We start from the raw sequence: 25,525 nt of genomic DNA, 5'->3' as shown, positions 1-25,525 counted from the left end.
TGAAGGTTCTCTACCTTCTGTGATTTTTCTGAAACTGACCAGGGAAGATGGGGGTTTAAATATTTGTTAAAATTCTAGATTTCTGTCCCTGTATTACAAAGCATAAGAAATCATCAGTAATCAAAATTGGAGAGTTAATTTAAATCACAATTGTCACAGTTTATGATCGAACTATTTGTTTTGGAACTGCAGTTCATTATTCACACTCACGCATTTGGATATCTACCCTATAAAAGATAAATCAACAGTTGGAATCTTGCAGATGTGGGTGGGCAGATCCTAGATTACTTATCTAGACTGTTTCTTCAGAAACATTACATTTTGTCTCTTTATGTCATGTTGATCTTCAAGTGAGAACCATTTCCTTACATTTTTTGCATCACAAGCCACTTTGAATTGCAGGTCAAAGTTACGAAACATTTCAGAAACAAAATGTACACAGCACTTCATTTAAATTTCACAGACTTTTTTGAAGGCTCATAGGAACCCCAAGGTTAAGACTTGCATCCCATAGAAGTTCATTAAGAGGAGTTAAAATCCCAAACCTGGATGGTGATTGCTAACCTGTTTTCGTCAATACTTCCCATGAATAAATGAGCACTTTGAAAGATAAGATTCTATGTGGAGTACCAGAATTGCCTTCTTCCCCAAACATAATCCTGATCTCTAAGTAAAGCAACAAAAGAGCTTCCTTTTAAACTCTAGTGGTTTGAGTCATTTTGGTTGTGTGAATAGTATACACTAGTTTTACATAAAAACTGCAGGTTATTATGCAGAACTAATCTGATGTACAATCCTAGCACAACGGCAGTAGCATCTTATTCTTTAAACCACAGCCAGAATATATTTTATTTTGTATAGCCTTGTGTTTTTAGAAGTTTGTGATCTCTTAAAGATGATCTGCCTCTCCTACCCTCTTTTGAGTAGATTAGAAACTAACTGAAACCCAGGCATAGCCCCTAAGTGCCCATATTTGGTATGTGCCTGAACTGAGATTAGAATTCAAGTATTCTCAGTTCAAATTCAGTGTTCTTTCTTCCTGAACTCTTAAACTTTTCACCGGTTCATATGTATGGGAACAAAAAAGGTTTTTTCAGGAATGCATTCATATTAGGTGAACAAGGAACCCTTGGTAATTTTATGCTTTCTGTCTGCAATAAAATATTGTCATGATTTTAAAAGTCCTGGGTAGTAACTGTCATTTTGATTTATTTGAATCCTTTGGGGTTGGTGCCAAACTGAGTATTTCCAGGCAACCCTCAGTCTTCCTGTTCTCGAATTCTTCCTCAGCAGGGCTGCTCCTCACTTGTTCTCAGTTCTCTGTATTTTACCTTCCACAAACAGCACCAACTCTGTCCATTTCTTCATCAATACTAATGTATTAGTAGTGCTGCCAGGAACCCCTCCTGTTATATTTCCTAAGGGTAACTGCATCTTAATAAGGATGCCAGCATAAGGCAGCAGGTAAAAGTGCTGCGGGTGAAATTCTAACCGGAGCATGAATAGCAGCATTCTGGATTCTCAGGAAATGGTCTAGATAAATCGGTTCCTCCTCTACAGCTCTACTGGGCCACTTTTAACTAAACTGGTGATCTGTGGTATTTTAATATATTACATTTAATAGATTAATCTACTTTCAGGATTAATCTCTGAGTGTTTAATCTCTCTATCTTCTTTATGCTAAGTCCTCAGAATATATAATAGTAGGGCAGAAATGGAATAAACTCCAAAGTACACATAGAGAAATGACCCCAGTGGCAGCTGAACAGGTAAAAAGGGGGTTAAGTTTGCTCTTATCTTTTATATGCCTACAGGGCCTTATTTGTTGGTGTTTAAATCTCTGGGAAAAAGCAGCTGGAAGTTTAAGTATTTTGCTACCTCTGCTACTGTGTTCCCACGGGGGCACTGCCCTATTTCTTACCATTATTCATTGTCGTTCTGCTTCTAAATAGCAATACTTCTGAGGATGATTTTGTAGTACTGCGGATGCTGCTTTCCTTGAGCTCGGATGACATTACAGAAATGCTGTCACTGAAGATGTGCTTCTAAGAAAGATGTTATTTTGCCATGAGCAGATGAGATCATACATTATATTTAGGACTCGTAGGAAAGGAAACTGCTAATGGTGTACAGTCTGGATCTAAACTTTATATTTTATTTAAGTTGCATTAGCTTTAAGAAACAACATTTTTTCCCTAGGTTTTTAAAAGTGTTTAATCATTTCATGCATTTGAACATGCAAAGAAAGTATAATGTTTTACAAAATTAAACCAGTTAGTGGTATTATTGTATTGGTGATACCCGGAGTTGCTAAGATTTTTTTAAAGTTATGCTTCTTCTTCACATTAAATCTTTTAGTGAATCCTATAAAGCCTCAAATGTAACAAGAAAATTGGGAATGATTTTGTTCCTTCCCAGCCCTCAGTTTTAGACAGCATTAAATGTGCTTGAAATAATTGCTCCAAAATATAATATGCTTATTTTCACAGGCCTGTTTTATTTCAGGTTCCTAAAAAAAGCAGGGTATTGACCTATTGAGAAAATTATTTTTTATAGATAAGATCTAGAAATCTTTTTTTTTTTTTTTTTAATGGTCTTCTCCCCCCAAAAAGACCGACTGCAAGTGAATGGGTTATGTTATTTATTTTTCTTAAGTAAGCTCTGTGCCTATTGTGGGGCTTGAACTCATGACCCTAAGACCAAGAGTCACATGCTCTACAGACTGAGCCAGCTGGGCGTCCCTAAAAATATGTTTCTTTTAAGACTGACTTTCCTAGGGCGCCTGGGTGGCTCAGTTGGTTAAGCGACTGCCTTCGGCTCAGGTCATGATCCTGGAGTCCCGGGATCGAGTCCCGCATCGGGCTCCCTGCTCAGCGGGGGGTCTGCTTCTCCCTCTGACCCTCTTCCCGCTCGTGCTCTCTGTCTCTCATTCTCTCTCTCTCAAATAAATAAATAAAATCTTTAAAAAAAAAAAAAAAAAAAAAAAAAAAGACTGACTTTCCTAGAGAGCTTGGAAAGATGGCAGAGTAGGAGGACTCTGAGCTCTCCCCGTCCCATGTTTACTAGATTTCAAGTCAATAAACTAGAGAGCAGTCTGAAGACTGGCAGAACAAACTCCACAACTGCATATAGAGAAGAAGGTGCACCTAAAAGGGTTAGAAAGTTCAGAAAGGCAGAGGGAGGCTGCCTGTAGGATGAAGAGAGATGTGTGCATGGAAAGGGCAGAATAAGAGGCCATGGTTCCAGGGATTTCAACCAGGGAAGACTAATTCTCAAAGCACTTGGCTTTAAAAACCAGAGGGGCTGAATTCCGTGAGTTTTTTAAAGCTAGTGGGACTTGTACCTCTGAAACAAATAATACATTGTATGTTAAAAAAAAAAAGAAGAAGAAGACAGCAGGAGGGGAAGAACTAAGGGGGGGAAATCGGAGGGGGAGACGAACCATGAGAGACGATGGACTCTGAGAAACAAACTGAGGGTTCTAGAGGGGAGGGGGGAGGATGAGTTAGCCTGGTGATGGGTATTGAGGAGGGCACGTTCTGCATGGAGCACTGGGTGTTATGCGCAAACAATGAATCATGGAACACTACATCAAAAACTAATGATGTAATGTATGGTGATTAACATAACATAATTAAAAAAACCCAAACAAACAACTAGTGGGACTTGGAGCCTGGAGCTTTAAAAGTTTAAAAGTGACTCAGCACTGGGCGAGCCCTGAGGGCAAGTGATAGCTGGATTACAGTCCTTAAAGAGATAACAGCCTGTGAGGGAGGAGATGTTAAAATGGCAACTTACACAACACTGGAGGGAAACAGGAGACAGACCTGTTCACACTGATTTCGAAGCATGTTGGGGGACTTTGAAAATAAGGGAGCTGGCACATGCCATTTTCCTCCCTTCACCACACTGCATAAACACAGAGCCACCTGTGGGAGGCAGCACTGCACACTACTAACCGGGTAGTAGTGTGCCATGCCCACAAGTTCTCCTGAAGACTCTCCAGTCCAAGCCTACTAGCCTTGGCCCTGGGCTCAGGGCTAATTTTGTTAGTGCACACATCATGCCCAGCCACTGTGCCGTGCCCAGCCACCACCTCAGGCAGCACCTAGCAGCTGTGTGCCCACCTGCCATGCTGCACCCAGCCATGCACCCCCAGCAATCATCGCATACTGGACCCAGCCATGCCAGGCCTTGAACCCTCAGCCACCCCAGCCCCCAGCCCCCAGCCACTGTAGCACTTCAGGGCATCTGGCATAGGTCTGGTGGCCAGGTGCAAACTTTGCTAACACCACCACCCACTCCCAAGTTCCTTGGTGGGCATGCCTCCTCAGAGCTGGCCTGCCTGAGTCCCACTAAGTGCCCACAGAGAGCAAGCAAGCCTACAATAGGCACAGTCAGTGCAGATGACTGCATTGCAAGGAAAAGTGACTCAGACATGACAGCAGGCAATAAGCAACACACATAGGATACTCTCTTGAAATGCCAAATTCTGGTGAACAGAGAACACTGCACTGCAAGTCGCTCCAGGAACTCCTCTTCAGGAAGTCACTTCTTTCAAGAACAGAAGACATAGCTGACTTCCTTAACACAGAGAAACAGACACAGAGAGTAAGACAAAAATGAAGAGACAGAGGAATTTATTCCAAATGAATGAATAGACCAAGTTTACAACCAGAGATCTAACCAAACCTGATCATTTAAAGCAATGATCATAAATATACTCACTGGACTTGAAAAAAGAGAGGAAGACATGAGTGAGATCCTTAACACAGAAATAAGGAATAAGATAGTAGAGATAAAGGGCTCAATAAGTGAAATGAGAAATATGCTTGATGGAATGAACAGCAGGCTGGAAGATGGAGAGGAATGAATTAGTGAACTCAAAGACAGAATAATGGAAAGTAATCAAGGTGAACAAAAGAGAGAAAAAAGAATTATGCGAAGTGAAAATAGACTTACGGAACTCACACATAATAACATAAACATCAGACATAATAATCTTTGTATTATGGGAGTCCCAGAAGAAGAAGAGAGAGAAAAGGAGGCAGCAAATTTATCTGAAGAAAGAGTAGCTGAAAACTTCCCTAATCTGGGGAAGGAAACAGACATCCAGATCCAGGAGGCACAGAGAACTCCCATCAAAATCAACAAAAGCAGGCCAACACCAAGACATATTGTAATTACACTGGCAAAATATAGTGATAAAGACCAAAGAAGTCAGTAAATGCCAGGAGAAAACTCATAAGGCGAGCAGGGGTTTTTCAGCAGAAACTATGCAAGCGAGAAGAGAGTGGCATGTTATATTCAAAGTGCTGAATGGGAAAAATCTATGGCCAAGAATACTCTATCCAGCAAGGCTGTCATTCAAAATAGAAGGAGAGATTAAGAGTTTTCCAGACAAACAAAAACTAAAGGGATTCATGACCATTAACCCAGACCTGCAAGAAAGGAGACATTTTGAGTGCAAAGGAGAGACCAAAAGTGACAGTATAAAGGTAGGAAACACAAAAAAAGTATTTCACACACATACAAAATTCACACACACACAAAAATGGATATACAATATATACCTAAAATATGGGGAGGAGAGAAGAAAAGAATGGGTTCTAACTTAAATGACCATCATGTTAACATAGACTGCTATACGTAGAAGAGTTTATATACAAACTTAATGGTAACCATATATCAAAAACCAGTAATAGATATGAAAAAAATAAAGAAAAAGAAATCCAAATATATCACCAAAAAAAAAAAAAAATTAGCAAAACATGAAAGAAAGACAATGAAGGATCAGAGAAAATCTCCAGAAACAACTATAAAATAAATAATAAAATGGCAATAAATACATATCTATTAATATCTACTCTGAATGTAAATGGACTAAATGTTCCAATCAAAAAACACAGGGTGACAGAATGGATAAGAAAACAAGACCTATCTATATGCTGCCTATAAGAGACTCATTTTAGACCTAAAGACACCTACAAATTGAAAGTGTGGGGATGGAGAAACATCTATCATGCAAATGGGTGTCAAAAAAAGCCAGAGTAGCAATACATATATTGGACAAAATAGACTTTATAACAAAGACTCTATCAAGAGACAAAGGAGGACACTATATAATAATAAAGGGGACAATACAACAAGAAAATATAGCAATTGTAAATGTTTATGGACCCAAAATAGGAGCACCCAAATACATAAAACAGTTATTAGCAAACACAAAGGAACTAACTGATAATAATACAATAATAGTAGGGGACTTTAACACTCAACTTACATCAATGGACAGATCATCTAAACAGAACATAAACAAGGAAACAATGACTTTGATTGGCACACTGGAACAGATGGATTTAACAGACACATTCAGAACATTCCATCTTATAACAGCAGAATACACACTTTTTTCAAGTGCACATGGAACATTCTCCAGAATAAATCACATATTAGCCAATAAAACAAGCATCAACAAATTCAAGAAGATTGAAGGCATGCCATGCATTTTTTCTGACCACAACATTAGGAACCTAGAAGTTAACCATGAGAAAAATGTCTGGAAAGACCACAAATACATGGATGTTAAATAACATGCTACTAAACAATGAATGGGTCAACCAGGAAATAAAACAAGAAATTAAAAAGTACATGGAAACAAATGAAAATGAAAACAGAGTGGTCCAAAATCTTTTGGACGCAGCAAAAACAGTTCTAAGAGGGAACTGTATAGCAGTAGAGGCCTACCTCAAGAAGCAGAAAAAAATCATAACATAACCTTACAACTAAAGGAACCAGAAAAAGAGCAACAAACAAAACCTAAAACCAACAGAAGGAAGAAAATAATAAAGATTACAGCAGAAATAAGTGATATAGAAACTACAAATAAACAATAGAACACATTTATGAAACCAGGAGCTGTTTCTTTGAAAAAAAATCAATAAAATTGATAAATCTCTAGCCAGAGTGATCAAGAAAAGGAAAAAAGAAAAGACTCAAATAAATAAAACCACAAATGAGAGCTGAAAAATAATAATCAACACCACAGAAATACAAACAGTTATAAGAGAATATTGGGAAAAATTGTATGCCAACAGGTTGGATAACCTAGAAGAAATGGATTAATTCCTAGAAACATATAAACTACCAAAACTGAAAAGGGAAGAAATAGGAAATTTGAACAGACTGATAACCAGTAAAGAAATTGAATCAGTAATCAAAAATACTCCCAACAAACAAAAGTCTAGGACCAGATGGCATCACAGGCAAATTCTACCAAACATGTAAAGTAGAGTTAATACCTATTCTTCTCAAATGATTCCAAAAAGTAGAAAAGGAAGGGAAACTTTCAAATTCATTCTATGAGGCCAACATTATCCTAATACCAAAACTGGATAAAGATACCACTAAATAAGAGAAAAACAGGCCAATATCCCTGATGAACATAGATGCAAAAATCTTCAATACTGGCAAACTGAATGCAACAATACATTTAAAAAATCATTCACCACGATCAAGCAGGATTTATTCCTGGATTGCAAGAGTGGTTCTATATCCACAAAGCAACCAATGTGATATATCACATCAATAAGAGAAAGGATAAGAATCATACAATTATTTCAATAGATGCAGAAAAAGCATTTGAAAGATACAATATCCATTCATGATAAAAACCCTTAACAAAGTAGGGTTAGAGGGAACACATCTCAACATAATAAAGGGCATATATGAAAAGCCCACAACTAACATCATCTTCAGTGGAGAAAAACTAAGAGCTGTTCTCCTAAAGTCAAGAACAAGACAAGGATGTCCACTCTCACCACTTTTATTCAACATAGGACTGGAAGTTCTAGCCAGAGCAATCAGACAACAAAAAGAAATGAAAGACATCTAGATCAGTAAAAAAGCAGTAAAACTTTCACTATTTTGCAAATGACATGGTACTATATATAGAAAACCCAAAAGACTCTGTGTAAACACTGCTAAAACTGAAGAATAAATTCAGTACATTTGCAGGACACAAAATCAATGTACAGAAATCTGTTGCATTTCTCTACACCAATAATCAAACAGCAGAAGGAGAAATTAAGAAAACAATCCCATTTACAATTGCACCAGAAAATAATAAGATACCTAGGAATAAACCTAACTAGAGGTGAAAGACCTGTATTCTGAAAACTATAAAACACTGATGAAAAAATTTAAGATGATCAAAGAAATGGAAAGACATCCCGTGCTCATGGATTGGAAGAACAAATATTGTTAAAATGTCTATATCCAAAGCAATCTACACATTTAAGGCCATCTGCATCAAAATACCAATAGCATTTTTCACAGAGTTAGAGCAAACAATTCTAAAATTTCTATGGAAACACAAAAGACCTTGGGTAGCCAAAGCAATCTTGATAAAGAAATGCAAAACTGGGGGCGTCACAATTCTGGATTTCAAGTTATATTACAAAGCTATAATAATCAAACAGTATGGTACTGGCACAAAAATAGGCACATGGATCAAAAGAACACAATAGAAAAACCAGAAATAAACCCACAACTATATGGCCGGTTAATCTTCAACCAAGCAGGAAAGAATATCCAATGGGAAAGGACAGTCTCGTCAACAAATGCTGTTCAGAAAACTGGACAGCAACATGCAAAAGAATGAAACTGGGCCACTTACTATTTCTTACACCATGCACAAAAATAAATTCAAAATGGATTAAAGACATAAATCTGAGACCTGAAGCCATAAAAATCTTAGAAGAGAACACAGGCAGTAACCTCTTTGATATCTGCCATAGCAACTTTTTTCTAGGTATGTCTCCCAAGGCAAGGGAAGCAAAAGCAAAAATGGACTACTGGGACTATCAAAATAAAAAGCTTCTGCATAGCAAAGGAAACAACCAACAAAACTCAAATGAAACCTACTGAATGGGAGAAGATATTGGTAAATGGCATATCTTATTAAGGGTTAGTATCAAAAAAAAAAAAAAATATATATATATATAAAGAAGTGATACAATTCAACATCTCCCCTCCAAAAAACAAATTAACCAATTAAACCCGGGAAGAAGACATAAACAGATATTTCTCCAAAGAGGACATCCAAATGGATGGCCAACAGACCCATGAGAGGGTGTTCATCATCATTTACATGAGGGAAAGGCAAATCAAAACTACACTTAGTTATCACTTCACACCTGTCAGAATGGCTAAAATCAACAACACAAGAACTGGCAGGTGTTGGTGAGGATGTGGAGAAAGGGGAACCCTCTTGCACTGTTGGTGGGAATGCAAACTGGTGCAGCTACTGTGGAAAACAGTATGAAGTTTCCTCAAAAAGTTAAAAATAGAACTACCCTATGATTCAGCAATCACACTACTGGGTTTTTACCCAAGGAATACAAAAGAATACAAAAACACCAATTCAAAGGGATACAGGCACCCTTATGTTTATAGCTGCATTATTTACAATAGCCAAGATATGGAAGTACCACAAGTGTCCATTGGTCAATGAATGGATAAAGAAGATGTGGTTTTATTATATAATATATACATACACACATATGTATATATATAAAATATATAAATGAAATATTATTCAGCCATAAAAAAGCATGAAATATTGCCATTTGCACCAACATGTATGGAGCCAGCAGTTGTAATGTTAAGCAAAATAAATCAGAAAAAGGGGAGGGGAGGTGGAGAAGGGAGGTTAAATAGAGGGCAGGTGGGGGAGGGATGGGTTAAACAGGTGATGGGGATTAAGGAGAACACTTATGATGAGCGCCGAGTGATATATAGAATTGTTGAATCACTAGATTGTATACTTGAAACTAATATAACACTGTATGTTAACTAACTGGAATTAAAATAAACTTAAAAAAAAGAAGACTGACTTTCCTATAATTCAATTCCATTGATTTTGGCATTTCTATTCTATTTCTAGTACAAAGTTAAAATTTAAACTGTTCAATGATAGTCTTCTTCTTTCACATAATGTCAAACTGTCTCAAGATATAACTATATATTTCTCAAACCACAATTTTTGGTGTGTGGGTGGGAAAAAATAAAATATTGTTTACAACAGTTACTTTAAAAGCTACTTTCTTTCACTAGTGGCATGATGTGTTTTTGCAATTTGTTTAAATATATATATATATTAAAGAAAGCATGCATTTTTATGGAAATATATATTTTGCCTTCTTATTTTTCAAAAACATCGAAATGCATTTACTTTAAAGAAATGAAAAACATTTTTAAATTTATCACTCTCTTTAAAACAACAAATAGAAATTGTGAAAGAAAAACAATCTCACCCACATTACAGTAAATTTAGTTAGCAAGAAGGTGGAGTTTTACAGTAATAGCTTTTAAGCAGATTATCTAATTTTAAAATAGTGCACATTGCACTTTGTGTGAAACCGAGATGGAAGAATACATTTCAATTTGTTTAAATGCCTTTAACAGTGAGGTTTTTCAGTGCTCAATTTAATTTTGCATTTAATACCTTTTTGCTAAATTCTTTCTCTCATTTTTTTCATGGTCTCATTTTTTTTAAATATCATTTTTGAAAGAACCTTTCTTTGCTAGGGAAGAAAATGTTTAAGCCATCTTTGCCACTGATTAAGAAAGAATTTAACTGTATCAGCCCCATAAATAAGCCTGCAGAAACCAATTTGTAACCTCTGGTTGCTAAAGACCCTGCTGCTGCATTTCCCAACAGCCTAGGCAGTCTGCTAAATTGAGAGGATCAGTAATTTTTATTTAGGAAAAACAAGGGCAGGTCAGCAGTGATTGCATCCCACGTTCAGGGTGGTGGCAATTAGGTTGTAGTGATTTGGCTGCCTGTTCGATTGGAATTCTCAGTGTGTGGTTTGGTAGCAGCACATCTGCTTTTAGGACTCCCTGTTAGATGTATCTAATGTGTTTTGACCAATTGTTGAAGTGCTGGATGGCTATTTATTCAAAGCTACATTCAACATGCAAAAAACTGTGTGAGTGCTCTAAATTCGATGGCTTCAGACTTGCAACAGAATAGGAATACTTTTGAGCTCTCTGGTCAGAAACTTTCCATCAGTACATTCATTATTATTGATCCTTTGAACCAAAAATACTTGTTCATCTCACTTCTTTTTCTATTTTGGGCTTATTTTTCCAGATAGAGTTTTACTAGACAATGAGGTTACTTCTGTCTTTCACTTTTTCTATTTCAAATCTATCTTCACTTTGAAACAAAGCCATTCATTCCTGAAAACAATGTGTACACAGACATAATACTGTTTTGTCAATTGTTCAGATTTTGTCCTCTCCATTAATTCACATGATGATACCAAAGCAATTTTATCCAGTTTGAGAAATTGACCCAAATTCGAATGCTGATCAGAAAAAGATCTTAAAATTCATTTAGTAAAATGCTCCCTACCCCACACTTTATTTTTTCCCCAGATAAGAAAACTGAGAGCCATAAAAAATTAGTGAATTTCTTTGGACACAGATAGATGTGGCATTTTAATCAAGGAGTTTTAGTTTATGATTTTTTTTATATAAGGAAAAGTTCTTTTAGGTGGAAATTGAAATAAAACATTCATGAGAGTAATCTAGTTTACCTGTGCAACCAGTCCCAACTTTTCTATTTCATTTCTGTATAAACATATACAGATGCTAGAGACTTGTAAATTTTATATTTTGGTAGCCAAAACTCATATGCACCCTTCTTTCTTATAGGTTTATTTTGCCATACCATGAAAATAATTAGCCATGGGGACATGGACATCTTGCACTTTACATTAGAGAAAAATCACAGTCTTTGCATTTATTTTATGTTGATGGAAATGAGAGAGCTTTAAATTGTCGATGTACCAATAGAGGGGTGACTTTTATTCATAATTTTTATAGATTTCCTTTTTTTATATAATTAATCCTATTTCTAATGATTAGAAATTGTATCTCTTATCTTAGGAAACTGAGCTATGGAGATGGGAAGGGTTTTGTGCCTATCAAATCTATGCATATAACTTTTAACTATTGAAAATCACAGTGGTATTTAGGTCATCTGTTTTTCATAGTCATACTTTTTTCTTTCTTTTTTCCAATTACCTAGACTGATCTTAAACAACAGCAGAAGAAAGTGTTGGGAATCAAGACCAGAGATTATAAAGGCTGATATAAAGAGCCATAATTATTCAAATAATCCAGATGAGAAGTGAAGATCTAAACTAAAATCAGAGCCATAGAAATGGAGAGGAAGAAATAGATACAATAAATATTTTTTACCCATAATCAGTAAACTGAGAGAAGTTCTCTGTGGTGAATAAAAGTAAAATCTCAAATGTTTCAGGTCTGAGTTCTGCAAATGGGCATATGTCTTTCAAGGTACAATGGTTAAGTGTGTAGACAGTCCTTTCAGATTCCAGCTCCAGTATTTATCAGTTGCATGAATTGATGTAAGTAACTTTGCTTCTTTGTGTATCAGTTTCATTTTCCAAAATGGTGATATTAATATCTTTCTTTTTTGTTTGTAGAGTACTTAAATAAGATATTACAAGTGCCAGGCACAGAATAAATGTTATCTATTGTTACTTTTCACTGAGACAGAGAATGCAGGAACAGATGAATGGAACAAAGGTGATTGAAAATTTCACACGTTGAATTGGGAATGTCTTTGGCACATCTGTGTATAAATGTCTGATAGTAAGCATAATACACATGTTTGGGGGCTATACATTTGGATTTATCAGTAATAGGTTATTTCTGAAACATGGAGTCATTGTAAGAGAGGCTACAGAATAAGAAAGGCAAAGGGAAATTACATGAATTCATTGTAAGAAATGGTATAGCATAAGAAAGGCAAAGTGTCAAAGATGAAGTACTGAGGAAACATGATATAACACATATTTAAGAAGGACTAATCAGAGTGATAGGAAGAAAGCTAGAGGAAAACAATGTCATAGAAGTCAGGAGATAAGTATTAAGATGGTAATGGTAACAGTAGTTGGCAGAACCAAATACTAAATGACACAGGTAAAATAACTGAAATTTAAATCTGTATTATAATTGTCAACATCAGATATAGCAGTCCATGCCAGGAATCTCTAAGGAAGTGTTTAACGGATGAAGAGAACATTTGGAAGTAGAGTTAGTAAAGGTAAACCAATATTTTTGAAAGGACATGACTGAGAAGAGAAGAATGGAGAAAAATTGTAACTACATAGAATATGAAGCTTACAAGTGTTTCATTTGTTTGCTTTCTTTTTTCTTTAAAGCTGTCCTTAAAGTTCTTTTCAGTGTAATTATTTTGTAGATACTACAGTTGCAGTTTAACAAAACAAAATATCGTTTTTTAACAAAATATCCTTTTGTAAGTAAGATAATTGGCACACTGTCCAACACAACGGAGATTGTTGCTCTTTCAAATGTTAGTAGTCTTTTCTTTCCCATGGGAAACTTGTCTTAATTAAACTATCCACTAAGTATGAAGTGAATGTATCAATTTCCCATTTCAAAAAATATTTGTGCAGTTCATGGAATCCTGGTCACATTTCTTAAACATACATAAGTATCTTGTGCTACTATTCAATATCTACATGGTTAACTCACATTTTCTGGTGGGGCATCATCTGCTGTGATGCTTAAATGGTGATAACACTGGTGTTCAGCAGGAAATCAACCTCAGAACTGTTAGCCACGCCCGTGAGTCAGGAACATCACTGAGTTAAGCATGGTGGTAACACTGCGTTCACCATCTAGCTGTCAACAAACTACCACTTGTGAGTCTCACATGTCAAGGAAAGGGATACAAATTTGTCTTAGAAAACAGAGATGTCACTAATGTATCCACACTGTTGGCCCTAAACTGCCCTGGTTCTTATCAAAAGAATTAGTAAATTAGTATGTTTTGAAATATCTATTTCTGTATATTATTTGAAAGATATGCAATGTGAATAACAGTGGGTGTGCTGCCAGCTACCAGTTATGAATATCTAATATTGTAGCTTATTTTAGACCTACATGCTAGCAAGAATCTGAAATGATCACACTTTCTTTCAAATAAGTAAATAAATCTTTAAAAATAAAGGGGGGTTGTCTGGGTGGCACAGTCGGTTAAGTGTCCAACTCTTGGTTTCAGTGCAGGTAGTGATCTAAGGGTCGTGAGATTGAGCCCTGTGTTGGGCTCTGTGCTCAGCAGGAAGTCTACTTGAGTTTCTCTCTCCCTCTCCTTCTGTCCCTCTCCACTGCATTTGCTCTCTCTGTGTCAAATAAATAAATAAATCTTAAAAGAAAAAAGAATCTTGTACCTCTGAAACAAATAATACATTATATGTTAAAAAAAAAAAAAAAAAGAAGAAGAAGAAGATAGCAGGAGGGGAAGAACTAAGGGGGGGAAATCGGAGGGGGAGACGAACCATGAGAGATGATGGACTCTGAAAAACAAACTGAGGGTTCTAGAGGGGAGGGGGGTGGGAGGATGGGTTAGCCTGGTGATGGGTATTAAAGAGGGCACGTTCTGCATGGAGCACTGGGTGTTATGCACAAACAATGAATCATGGAACACTACATCAAAAACTAATGATGTAATGTACGGTGATTAACATAATAATAAAAATTTTAAAAAAATAAAAAATAAAAAAAAGAATCTGAAATGATGCTTCGTAAAGCATGTTCCATCCCACAATTTAGACAGGACTACATCTCCTCCTACTTCTTACTTATTTATTTAATTTTTTAAAAAGATTTTATTTATTTATTTGACAGAGAGAGAGCACAGCACAGGATGCTGCAGGGAGAAGCAGGCTTCCTGCTGAGCAGGGAGCCCCATGCGGGGCTTGATCATAGGACCCCGGGATAATGACCTGAGCTGAAGGCAGATGCTTAACCAACTGAGCCACCCATGTGCCCCTACTCCTACCTTTTAAATACAGACAAATGAGGATCTAGGCTTTCTGATTCTTTGGCAATGCTCTATAGTTAATTGTCAGAAGCATGTCATCTTGCTGCTATATACTCACTAATCCTTTTCCAACCCAATTTTTTGGACAAAGTAGATTATTATTATTAATATAGAAGCCATTAATAGGAATTTCATTAATAAGGAACTCTGTTCATCAGGGTTGGGAAAAAGAAGGTCTAGAATGGAGGAAAAGGACTGTTGGGTTAGTCTAGAGTTTTCAATTAGAAAGATAGTGAGAATGCAGGAAGGCCATGGTAATAAGGGTTTTGGTTAGAGGGTATGAAGATGTCGACCTCAGGTCAACTCAGAAGTAGGAAGAGGGGAGGAGACTGAACAAGACTTGGGGAAGAGTCAGAGGCAGGAACTTATAGTTATGCTGAAGAAATGATTTAGAGGAAGGAGTAGAGGTTGAATAACAGGAAATAATTGTAAGAAAGAATTTCAGTGAGGTATAGAGTTAGTTTTAGTTTAATCTGTGGATTGAGGCCAATTGCTTTCATGATTATATTTTACAATCTGGTATGGAAGCATTATGTCATATTTATCTTTTAATTACACATATATTCTACTAGGTAATGTATCTTTAATATTGTTCACAGAATTATTACTAGAGGCTAAAGAACTTTCAAAGGCAGTGCACATACTTTTTTATATTTTCACTTTTTTCCTATTATTGAATACCTTTATAACTCTCAGAAATTCCCTCTTTTCTATAATATGTTTCATGATAGAGAAGTCATACTTTATAAATTTTCCCCTTTCACCATATTATGGTTCTCCTAAACTATTGATGTTTATAACATTTTTTAAAACATTTTTATTTTTATTTGAGAGAGAGAGAGAGAGGCAGAGGGACAGGGAAAGAAGAGAATCCCAAGCAGAATCCCTGCTGAGCGTGGAGCCCTACAGGGGTCTCCATCTCATGAGGACTTAATTTGTAACATTGATGCTCATGGAATTTTCTTTAAATGATTAGTACATACAAAGAATGGTTAATGATCTCCTAAATTTATAATGGCAGATCTTATGTAAATCATGGCTCAAACACAAATAGCATATTTTTAAATAACATACTTGATCTTGTGCGTGTGTATGAGAGTCTGTTATTCATTTCTTTCTGTGAATACTCAAAGCAAAATATGAAGTATTAGAAAATGATAACAATACAACACAAAAGAAATACAACAAAAAGAAACAACATGAAGTCCAGTTTCAAAGAACAGAGGAAAAACCCAAGCTCTTCTAAGAATAACTTGAGTAACATTGGGTAGTGATTCAATGTGCTTGAGATGCATTTTTCCTAACCTTTAAACAGGAAGGATTCTGTCAAAGATACTTACCTCAAAGTTAACTGCATACTATAAATCTCAGAAAAATGTTTTTTTAAAAGACATAATAACTTGTGAATCGGCTTCTAGAAAGAAAGGGTAAGAGTATCCTCATGCATAATTTTGAACACCAGCATTATTAAATATTGCTTTATTCTATGAAATGTGCATACTTTAGGGAAAAGGGCTCCTTTAGGGAAATGTGAAGTGTGTACCACAAAAAGCTCAAAATTATACTCAGTTCTTACACATGCTGTATTTGTTAATGGTAATAAATGTTTAAGATGTTCAAGATCAGAGAAGTAAAAATATAGATCAAATTTAAAAGCTATTTTAAATCTTACTTAAAGTTAAATTGCACAATTTAAATTCTAATATAAAAGATGTTTGATAATGTTGAGTACCCATGAAATATCTAAGAAAGTTCCTTTTTTCTAAACTTCTAAATATATTCCTATATCTAGATAAAAGTTTAATAACTTTTTGACTTATTTACATGAGAACATTGATTCTAAGTCTGCCTGGGGTACATTGGGTTAGGAGTGTGAAAAGTAGAATTCTTTAGGATTTGCTACTGGCTTTTTAAAAATGTCAGTTTCACATTTTGACAATATGTAGACTATCTTTCTCATTCCTTCCTTCTAAAATTCTCTTCCCCTTTATCTAGCATATGTGATTTGTAAACACAGGTAGCATATTATTGGAGTTAGAATGAAAGGCTCTGAGTCAGGCTGCCTGTATTTAAATCTCATCTCTACCATTTACTGACTAGCAGACTTTGGGAAAGTAGCTCAAAATTTCTGTTTCAGTTTCCTCATCTGAAAGGAAGGGAAATTAACAGTAGTTTCTTCCTCATTAGTTTGCATTTAATCATGAAAAGAAATGATCAACATTATATATATATATATGTGTGTGTGTGTGTGTGTGTGTGTGTATATATCTGGTACACAGTAACTACTCAATGTTATTTTGTTTAGTTTGCAAGTTTAGCAGAGGGTTATATCAATACCTTGTAAGATTTTAACATTATCCATTAAAGGCATGCAGAAAATAAAATACGTGTGATATGGTTTTCTTTAGTCCTGAGCAAGAACTGTTTGTCAAATAAGACAAACTAACAGTTCCTTCCCCTCAAAACCAAAAGTCATTTCTTGGTCACTCAATGGAGTTTTTGACATTAACCATTTCAGATATAGTGTATAGTAGCAAGACTCACCAATTAACTAAGTAGTCAAAACAGATATATGTTTCCCTGCTAAGTAGTTAGAACTGTACTAGATTCTGACTTTCTGAATACACACAGAAGTATAGAGCATGATTTCTGTTCTAATGAACTAAACGTTTAGTTGAGCAAAGAAGGCACATATGTGAAAAATATATGATGGAGTATGTATTAATATTGGAACAAGTGTCTGAATCCAAAACAAATTATGGTTCCATAAATTAGCTTAGTTTAGAGTTTGGTTTAGAAAGAATGAATAATGTTTGGATAGGTAGCAAGGGGACATTCTAAGAAGAAGGAAATGTAAAAAGGTTGAGTGTGTGTAGGAGGGGGCATTTGGATCAGATGTGAGAGGTCATAATGAACCCTAAATACCCACTTCTTTGTGGTCAGTAAATGACAGAAGTTTTGCATATTTCTCTTTGGATCTCAGGAGCAAATGGCCAAGTAATCATTAAACAGTTGATGGAAACACCTGATCTTTGTTACCTAATTAATTTTACGTTGCTAAATGTGCGATTTTAACTGAAATATTTAATTATATATGACTTTTCTTTGAGCTTCGCTTATCTGGTCAATAGTCAGCTATTGATTTGTAGATTTTCTATCCTGATATAGTAAAGGTTTTTGATATACATTGTTTATTATAGTTATGGCCTCAAATACTTTATGTTTAGTGCTATGCTGTTATTTTGAAAGTTGTTAACTGTTCTAGAGTACAACAGTCACTTGAATGTGGTATAAGAGTTCTATATCTAATAACCATAATTTGATAGATGGTGTTTTCTGAATCTATGAGAAAACATATCTGAATAAAAAAAGTTGTGAGTGGCTTATTTTCTTATGCAACACAAAAGAGAAAAAAACAGATTTAGAGATCATATATAGAAATAAATAATATGTTTTAATAAGGTAAACTGCCATTTAAAAAAAGAAAATGGATTTATGGTTAATCAAATTAATATCCTATAGCATGAATTTTTATATCAGAGAAAAATTTAAAAATTGTATTCATTCTTTAAATGTAATGGGTTATAGTACTTTGTATCAAGGAAACCCTTCTGATGGTATTATTTCTGAGCATTAATTAGTTTCATTAATCTTTAAGGTGTCTTTTACTGTGCTCCTTTTTTTATCTCATCAGGTGACTTAGATTCATCTCACCAGCATCAAATAGCTACCAAAAAATGTGAATTCAAAATGTGTTTCCCCCTTTATTTTTTCCTTTTAGGGAAATCCTGAGGGGTTTGACACTTTTCATCCTCCAGCCATTAATCATCTTGTAGGGAAAGGCTATACATTGGTAAGTCTCACTCATTCTAATTGCTCTTTTTAAAGGCTTGATTGTAATACAAAACAAGGAGGATTAAAGACATGTTAACATCATTGCTTGGCTAAGTAGAAAATACTTTTTTTTCAAACAAAATTTGTAACATCAGAATTTTGCTTTGTTTTTAATTAATCTGCTAATAGGAGTACTACCAAAAACTATAGTTGTAAAATTAAAATTATGTGGAGAATGGAAACTAGTACTTGTTTTAAATTCTAAAATAGTGGTGGTATTACTTATAGATAATTTTTATTTTTTTATTTTTAAAAATATTATATATATTTCTTAAAGAGAGTGGGCACAAGCGCGGGGGAGAGGGGCAGAGCGAGAGGGCAGAGCGAGAGCTGAGCAGGGAGCGCAACACTGGGCTGGATCTCAGGACCAGAGATCATAACTTGAGCCAAAGACAGACGCTTAACTGACTGAGCCACCCAGGCGCCCTTATAGATAATTTTTAAAGATATTTTATTAACTGACACCATGGTCCACAAGCACTCATTGAATGAGAATCCATGAATAAGTCTGAGGCTGCAGTCAAATAAAAGATAATAAGTTCTAAAAATAAAAAAAATAATAAATTCTGTCAATTTTGGTAATACGTAATATTTATTTTGCATGTTGAAATTCAATTGTAAAGTTAAATAATTCTTAGGTAGTTTATGCCATAAAACCAAATACATGCTTTTTTTGCTTCAATTTATTATTATTCTTCTCTATATAAGTGGCATTAATGTATCCTGGTTTCTTGTTTCTGAACAACCCTCCCCTCAACTATCCTATCAAGCTTTTTCTTTCTTTATCTTAAACACACACACACACACACACACACACATACTCACACGCACACTCATGCCTTAAAATATCCTTTGTATTTTATATGTTATACTTAAGTTTGAATTTATGTGTTATATTTAGGTCGCAATTAATTAATTTGAATTTTTCCAATTTTTCTACAGTTTTTGAAGTTTTTCTCATGCTCTCACATGCTTTGGAGCTATGATCTTCAAATATTTTCGATGGAACAGTCCATCAGTTAAAAATGTTAAATATACACTCCAATATATGCACATTATTTATAAATTACATAATTTATCACTATCATTATAGATAAACAATAGTAAAAATATGAAATGCTCACAAAAGAAATTTTAAAAGATGTGACAATGTATATATTCTCTCTGTGTATTTGGTCTTTCTCTATATATATTCTAGTGGAACTTTGGGAAACCTAGTTCTAGAAATCCTTTGCTTTCTTCTATTTCCATATAATCTCAGAAGTTGTATTGGGTATTCAAAGGCTCTAACAAACCTCATTTTAAGCATTAGATTGAATAGATACGGGGTATACTGCAAGTCACTGAGTGTGTTTATACATTTATGCACCCAAATGTGTGTATGCATGGTGATGCCGTAGATAGGATTGGCTGGATCAAGAGTTCAAAGTGGCTTAGAGTCACATCCAATGATCCGATCTGAATATTCCTCTTCTGGAAAGGTTAGGGAATGAAATAATTCAGAGGGGCTGTTATAGAGGAAAAAAGAACCAAATAAATAGGAAGGAAGGATAACTTGTGTCATATGGAATACCTCCAAAGATATCTTGTCAAGTTGATATTTCAGCAGAAATAGATTCACACCATTTATTGTCACTGTCTGATAGAATTCCTTAGTCATGCATACGCTTGCCAATTTTTTTTTCCCCAATAGAGTCCTCAGTGGTGAGCCACCAGATATTATACTATGAAGATATGAGGGGAAGATTAAATGGTTAGAGTGAAAATCATTTAACCCACGTTGTTTCTGCATGTGTGAACCAAAAACCCCATAGGAGTTGTTTTTCACAATGTACCTGTAACTTCCTTTGACTGTTGTGTATAAATCAAGAGCTTCCCACCCCTATCCCTTACCACAGGAGCTCATATTTAACTTGAGTCAAGCCTCCATTCAAATCTGAAGCCAGGCAGGGAAGTGGTGAGATATTCAATGACAGATTCAGGATTTATCAGACTAGCTAGCTTTCATTAAATCTTTAATATAAAAGCCTTCATAATTGCTGATTCCATTTATTTGAGCCCTCTTCTAATTTAAAAGCCTAACACTGTTGAACCGGTTAAGGAATCCATTTAAATGCTGTTATCCAGGAACCAATTCTCTACCTCTTATCTTTGAAAATTTCATGCCAAATATCATGCTGAAATACAGATGTGTTGTGTCTACATCATTCCTTTAATGTACTGGTTTAGTAAACTCTCATAAAAAAATAAGAAATAAGATGAGGCTTATCTGACACAACTCAGTAAATCCCTAATGACTTACTAATTATGGCTTTCTTCACAGGACTCCCATTTGATAGATAATTCCTTTATTATTTTTTTAAAGATTTTATTTATTTATTTGACAGAGACACAGCGAGAGAGGGAACACAAGCAGGGGGAGTGGGAGAGGGAGAAGCAGGCTTCCCGCGGAGCAGGGAGCCCGATGTGGGACTCGATCCCAGGACCCTGGGACCATGACCTGACCTGAAGGCAGACGCTTAACGACTGACCCACCCAGGCGCCCCTAGATAATTCATTTAAATTCCAGGATATTTGGGGGATCAAATTCTACCTCATCAAGTCATAGTACATGTATTCTAGCTTATCTAAAAAACAAAAACAAATAAACACTCACTATTACCTGGCATTAGGCTCTCTATCCTTGGGCTCTAGTATTTCTTTATGACTTGATCTAGAGAAAAATAAAGGACAGCAATCAGTTTTGCTGTTTCATTCTGGATTGAATTTTTCTTGTTTTTTGTTCTGAGCAGTCAACCACTTCATAAAGGTGTCTGAGTTGTTAGATGTTGAGAGAAAAATGGGGAAAAAAAGAAAGTTAATTTGCTACCTTCCCAGAACACAGGTGAAGTTTTAAGCAACTTTGTATTCAAAATTGCTGGTAAAAAAATCACAAATCAGAATCCAAGTGTGAAGATGAGGAAGAGTGTGGGTCTAACAAGGTGGTTGGTTTGTCTCTGCATAAACCATGTGCAGTGTTTATGAAATAGGGACCCACTTCTCAAACTTTCAAGATTTTCTTAATTGGAATTTTTTTAATTGGGTAGACTTCCCATTGCAACTTCCCTTCTTCCTTACCCATCACCAGGCCCTCATTAACCCTTTTCTTTTCTGTAAGTCCTCCCTTATCCCAGATATGCCTTTCAAGAGTTAATATTCGCTCAATAACTTATTTTGTTTCCTTTCTTTTCAGTCCATAGCTTTCATGCCTGAACTCATCTACTCTTGTAGCTTCAGGGATTATTTCTATCTAGTGACACTCAAATCAATATGTCCTCTTAAGATCTCGTTCTTGAGAATCATATCAGCATTATCTATTTGATAGCACATTAGCTTCTCAACTTCCAATATATTAAAACTGAACTCACAATATTTTTCCACAAATTTACTTTTCTCTTTCCCGTTTCTACAAAAAGTGCCATCTACCCAGTTTCACAAAAAGAAACCTGGAAAATATCTTGGATTCCTCTCTCAACTCTCTTATTATACCATCCATGAAGTCTTGTTAATTCTACTTCTGGACAGGTGAGGAATGTCACAGGAAGTAAGAAAAAGTGTAACATGTATTTTTAAACCCCTATGAAACACTTCAGTAGAAACTAAATTCATTAAGAGAAACAAAATGATCATCGTAGTCTAAAACTAGTAGTCTAAAAAGATAATTCATCCCTAAGCAAAAGCTAATGCCATAGTGTTTTATCATTAAGTTCATTGTATTTTTACTATAAACTCCAATCTCTTTAATTTTATTTCATTAATACCATAACATTTCTTGCCCATAATATATATGCATGTATCTTTATAGAGCCATTATATATTATTTCCCAATAACCATGGCAAGTTTAATGTTCAAAAATTTCCATTAGGTGATAAAAATCAGTGAGAAAATAATTATGTACCATAACTGCTTCCACATGTTGTAATTTAAAAAATATATTTTGGGGGGCACCTGAGTTGCTCAGTTGGTTAACCGTCTGCCTTCGGCTCAGGTCATGATCCCAGGGTCCTGGGGTCGAGCCCCGTGTTGGCTCCCAGCTCAGCGGGTGGTCTGCTTCTCCCTCTCTTCCCTGTTTGTGCTCTCTCTCGCTATCTCTGTCACTCTCTGTCTCTCTCTCAACTAAATAAAAAAAATCTTCCCTTTTTTATATTAACTTTTTTATTTTAATTCGAGTATAATTAATAGTGTTACATTAGTTTCAGATGTGCAATATAGTGATTCAACAATTTTATACATTGTTACTTAATTCTCATCATGATTTAAGTGTACTTACTCTTAATCCCCTTCACTTATTTCACCCATCTGCCTGCTTGCCTCCCCTCTCATAGGCTGTATTTTAAATGAGTACTCTCAGTTAAAGTTACTGTTTTATTTGGTATTTTTTAAAATTTTTAATTATTATGTAAATCACCATACATTACATCATTGGTTTTTGATGTAGTGTTCCATGATTCATTGTTTGCACATAACACCCAGTGCTCCATGCAGAACGTGCCCTCTTTAATACCCATCACCAGGCTAACCCATCCTCCCACCCCTCTCCCCTCTAGAACCCTCAGTTTGTTTTTCAGAGTCCATCATCTCTCATGGTTCGTCTCCCCCTCCAATTTTCCCCCCTTCATTCTTCCCCTCCTGCTATCTTCTTCTTTTTTTTTTTTTTTTCTTAACATATATTTCATTATTTGTTTCAGAGGTACAGATCTGAGATTCAACAGTCTTGCACAGTTCACAGTGCTTACCAGAGCACATACACTCCCCAGTATCTATCACCCAGTCACCCCATCCCTCCCACCCCAACCCCCACTCCAGCAACCCTCAGTTTGTTTCCTGAGATTAAGAATTCCTCATATCAGTGAGGTCATATGATACGTCTTTCCCTGTTTGAATTATTTCGCTCAGCATAATATCCTCCAGTTCCATCCACGTGGTTGCAAATGGTAAGATCTCATTCCTTTTGATGGCTGCATAATATCCATTGTATATATATACCACTTCTTAATCCATTCATCTGTCGATGGACATCTTGGCTCTTCTCACAGTTTGGCTATTGTGGACATTGCTGCTATAAACATCGGGGTGCAGGTACGCCTCTGGATCCCTACATTTGTATCTTTGGGATAAATACCCAGTAGTGCAATTGCTGGATCCTATGGTAGCTCTATTTTCAACTTTTTGAGGAACCTCCATACTGTTTTCCAGAGTGACTGCACCAGCTTGCATTCCCACCAACAGTGTAGGAGGGTTCCCCTTTCTCTGCATCCCTGCCAACATCTGTCATTTCCTGACTTGTTAATTTTAGCCATTCTGACTGGTGTGAGGTGGTATCTCATTCAGGTTTTGATTTGGATTTCCCTGATGCCGAGCGATGTTGAGCACTTTTTCATGTGTCTATTGGCCAATTGGATGTCTTCTTTGCAAAAATGTCTGTTCATGTCTTCTGCCCATTTCTTGATTGGATTCTTTGTTCTTTGGTTGTTGAGTTTGATAAGTTCTTTATAGATTTTGGATACTAGCCCTTTATCTGATATGTCATTGCAAATATCTTCGCCCATTCTGTCAGTTGTCTTATGGTTTTGTTGACTGTTTCTTTTGCTATGCAAAAGCTTTTTATCTTGATGAAGTCCCGATAGTTCATTTTTGCCATTGCTTCCCTTTGGCGATGCCCCATCGCCTTTGGCGATGTTTCTAGGAAGAAGTTGCTGCAGCTGAGGTCGAAGAGGTTGCTGCCTGTGTTCTCCTTTAGGATTTTGATGGACTCCTGTCTCATATTTAGGTCTTTCAACCATTTGGAGTCTATTTTTGTGTGTGGGGTAAGGAAATGGTCCAGTTTCATTCTTCTGCGTGTAGCTGTCCAATTTTCCCAACACAATTTTTTGAAGAGACTGTCTTTTTTCCATTGGACATTCTTTCCTGCTTTGTCAGAGATTAGTTGACCATAGAGTTGAGGGTCCATTTCTAGGCTCTCTATTCTGTTCCATTGATCTATGTGTCTGTTTTTGGGCCAGTACCATACTGTCTTAATGATGACAGCTTTGTAATAGAGCTGGAAGTCCAGAATTGTGATGCCTCCAGCTTTGCTTTTCTTTTTCAGCATTCCTCTGGCTATTCGGAGTCTTTTCTGGTTCCATAAAAATTTTAGGATTATTTGTTCCATTTCTTTGAAAAAAGTGCATGGTATTTTGATGAGGATTGCATTGAATGTGTAGATTGCTCTAGGTAGCATTGATATCTTCACAATATTTGTTCTTCCAATCCATGAGCATGGAACGTTCTTCCATTTCTTTGCATCTTCCTCAATTTCTTTCATGAGTATTTTATAGTTTTCTGAGTACAGATTCTTTGCCTCTTTGGTTAGATTTATTCCTAGGTATCTGACGGTTTTGGGTACAATTTTAAATGGGATCGACTCCTTAGTTTCTCTTTCTTCTGTCTTGTTGGTGTATAGGAATGCCACTGATTTCTGTGCATTGATTTTACATCCTGCCACTTTACTGAATTCCTGTATGAGTTCTGGCACTTTTGGGGTGGAGTCTTTTGGGTTTTCCACATAAAGTATCATATGATCTGCAAAGAGTGAGAGTTTGACTTCTTCTTTGCCAATTTGGATGCCTTTGATTTCTTTTTGTTGTCTGATTGCTGAGGCTAGG

At 35.8% G+C, this 25,525-nt stretch overlaps 1 protein-coding gene across 42 annotated transcripts in view; it reads left to right on the top strand.

Moving 5' to 3' along the window:
- The window catches only part of PTPRD (protein tyrosine phosphatase receptor type D), a 2,297,676-nt gene that overhangs the window by 552,763 nt on the left and 1,719,388 nt on the right, over positions 1-25,525 (top strand). For all 42 annotated transcript variants that reach the window (XM_078062238.1, XM_078062257.1, XM_078062277.1 and 39 more), the window contains one exon: positions 18,729-18,800. The gene's annotated coding sequence lies outside the window, so the exon portion shown is untranslated. The remainder of the gene's footprint in view (positions 1-18,728; positions 18,801-25,525) is intronic.

Source organism: Halichoerus grypus, chromosome 14 (genome assembly GCF_964656455.1).
Source record: "Halichoerus grypus chromosome 14, mHalGry1.hap1.1, whole genome shotgun sequence".
NCBI classification, from domain to species: Eukaryota; Metazoa; Chordata; class Mammalia; order Carnivora; family Phocidae; genus Halichoerus; species Halichoerus grypus.
This window is presented reverse-complemented; position numbering and strand designations above follow the sequence as displayed.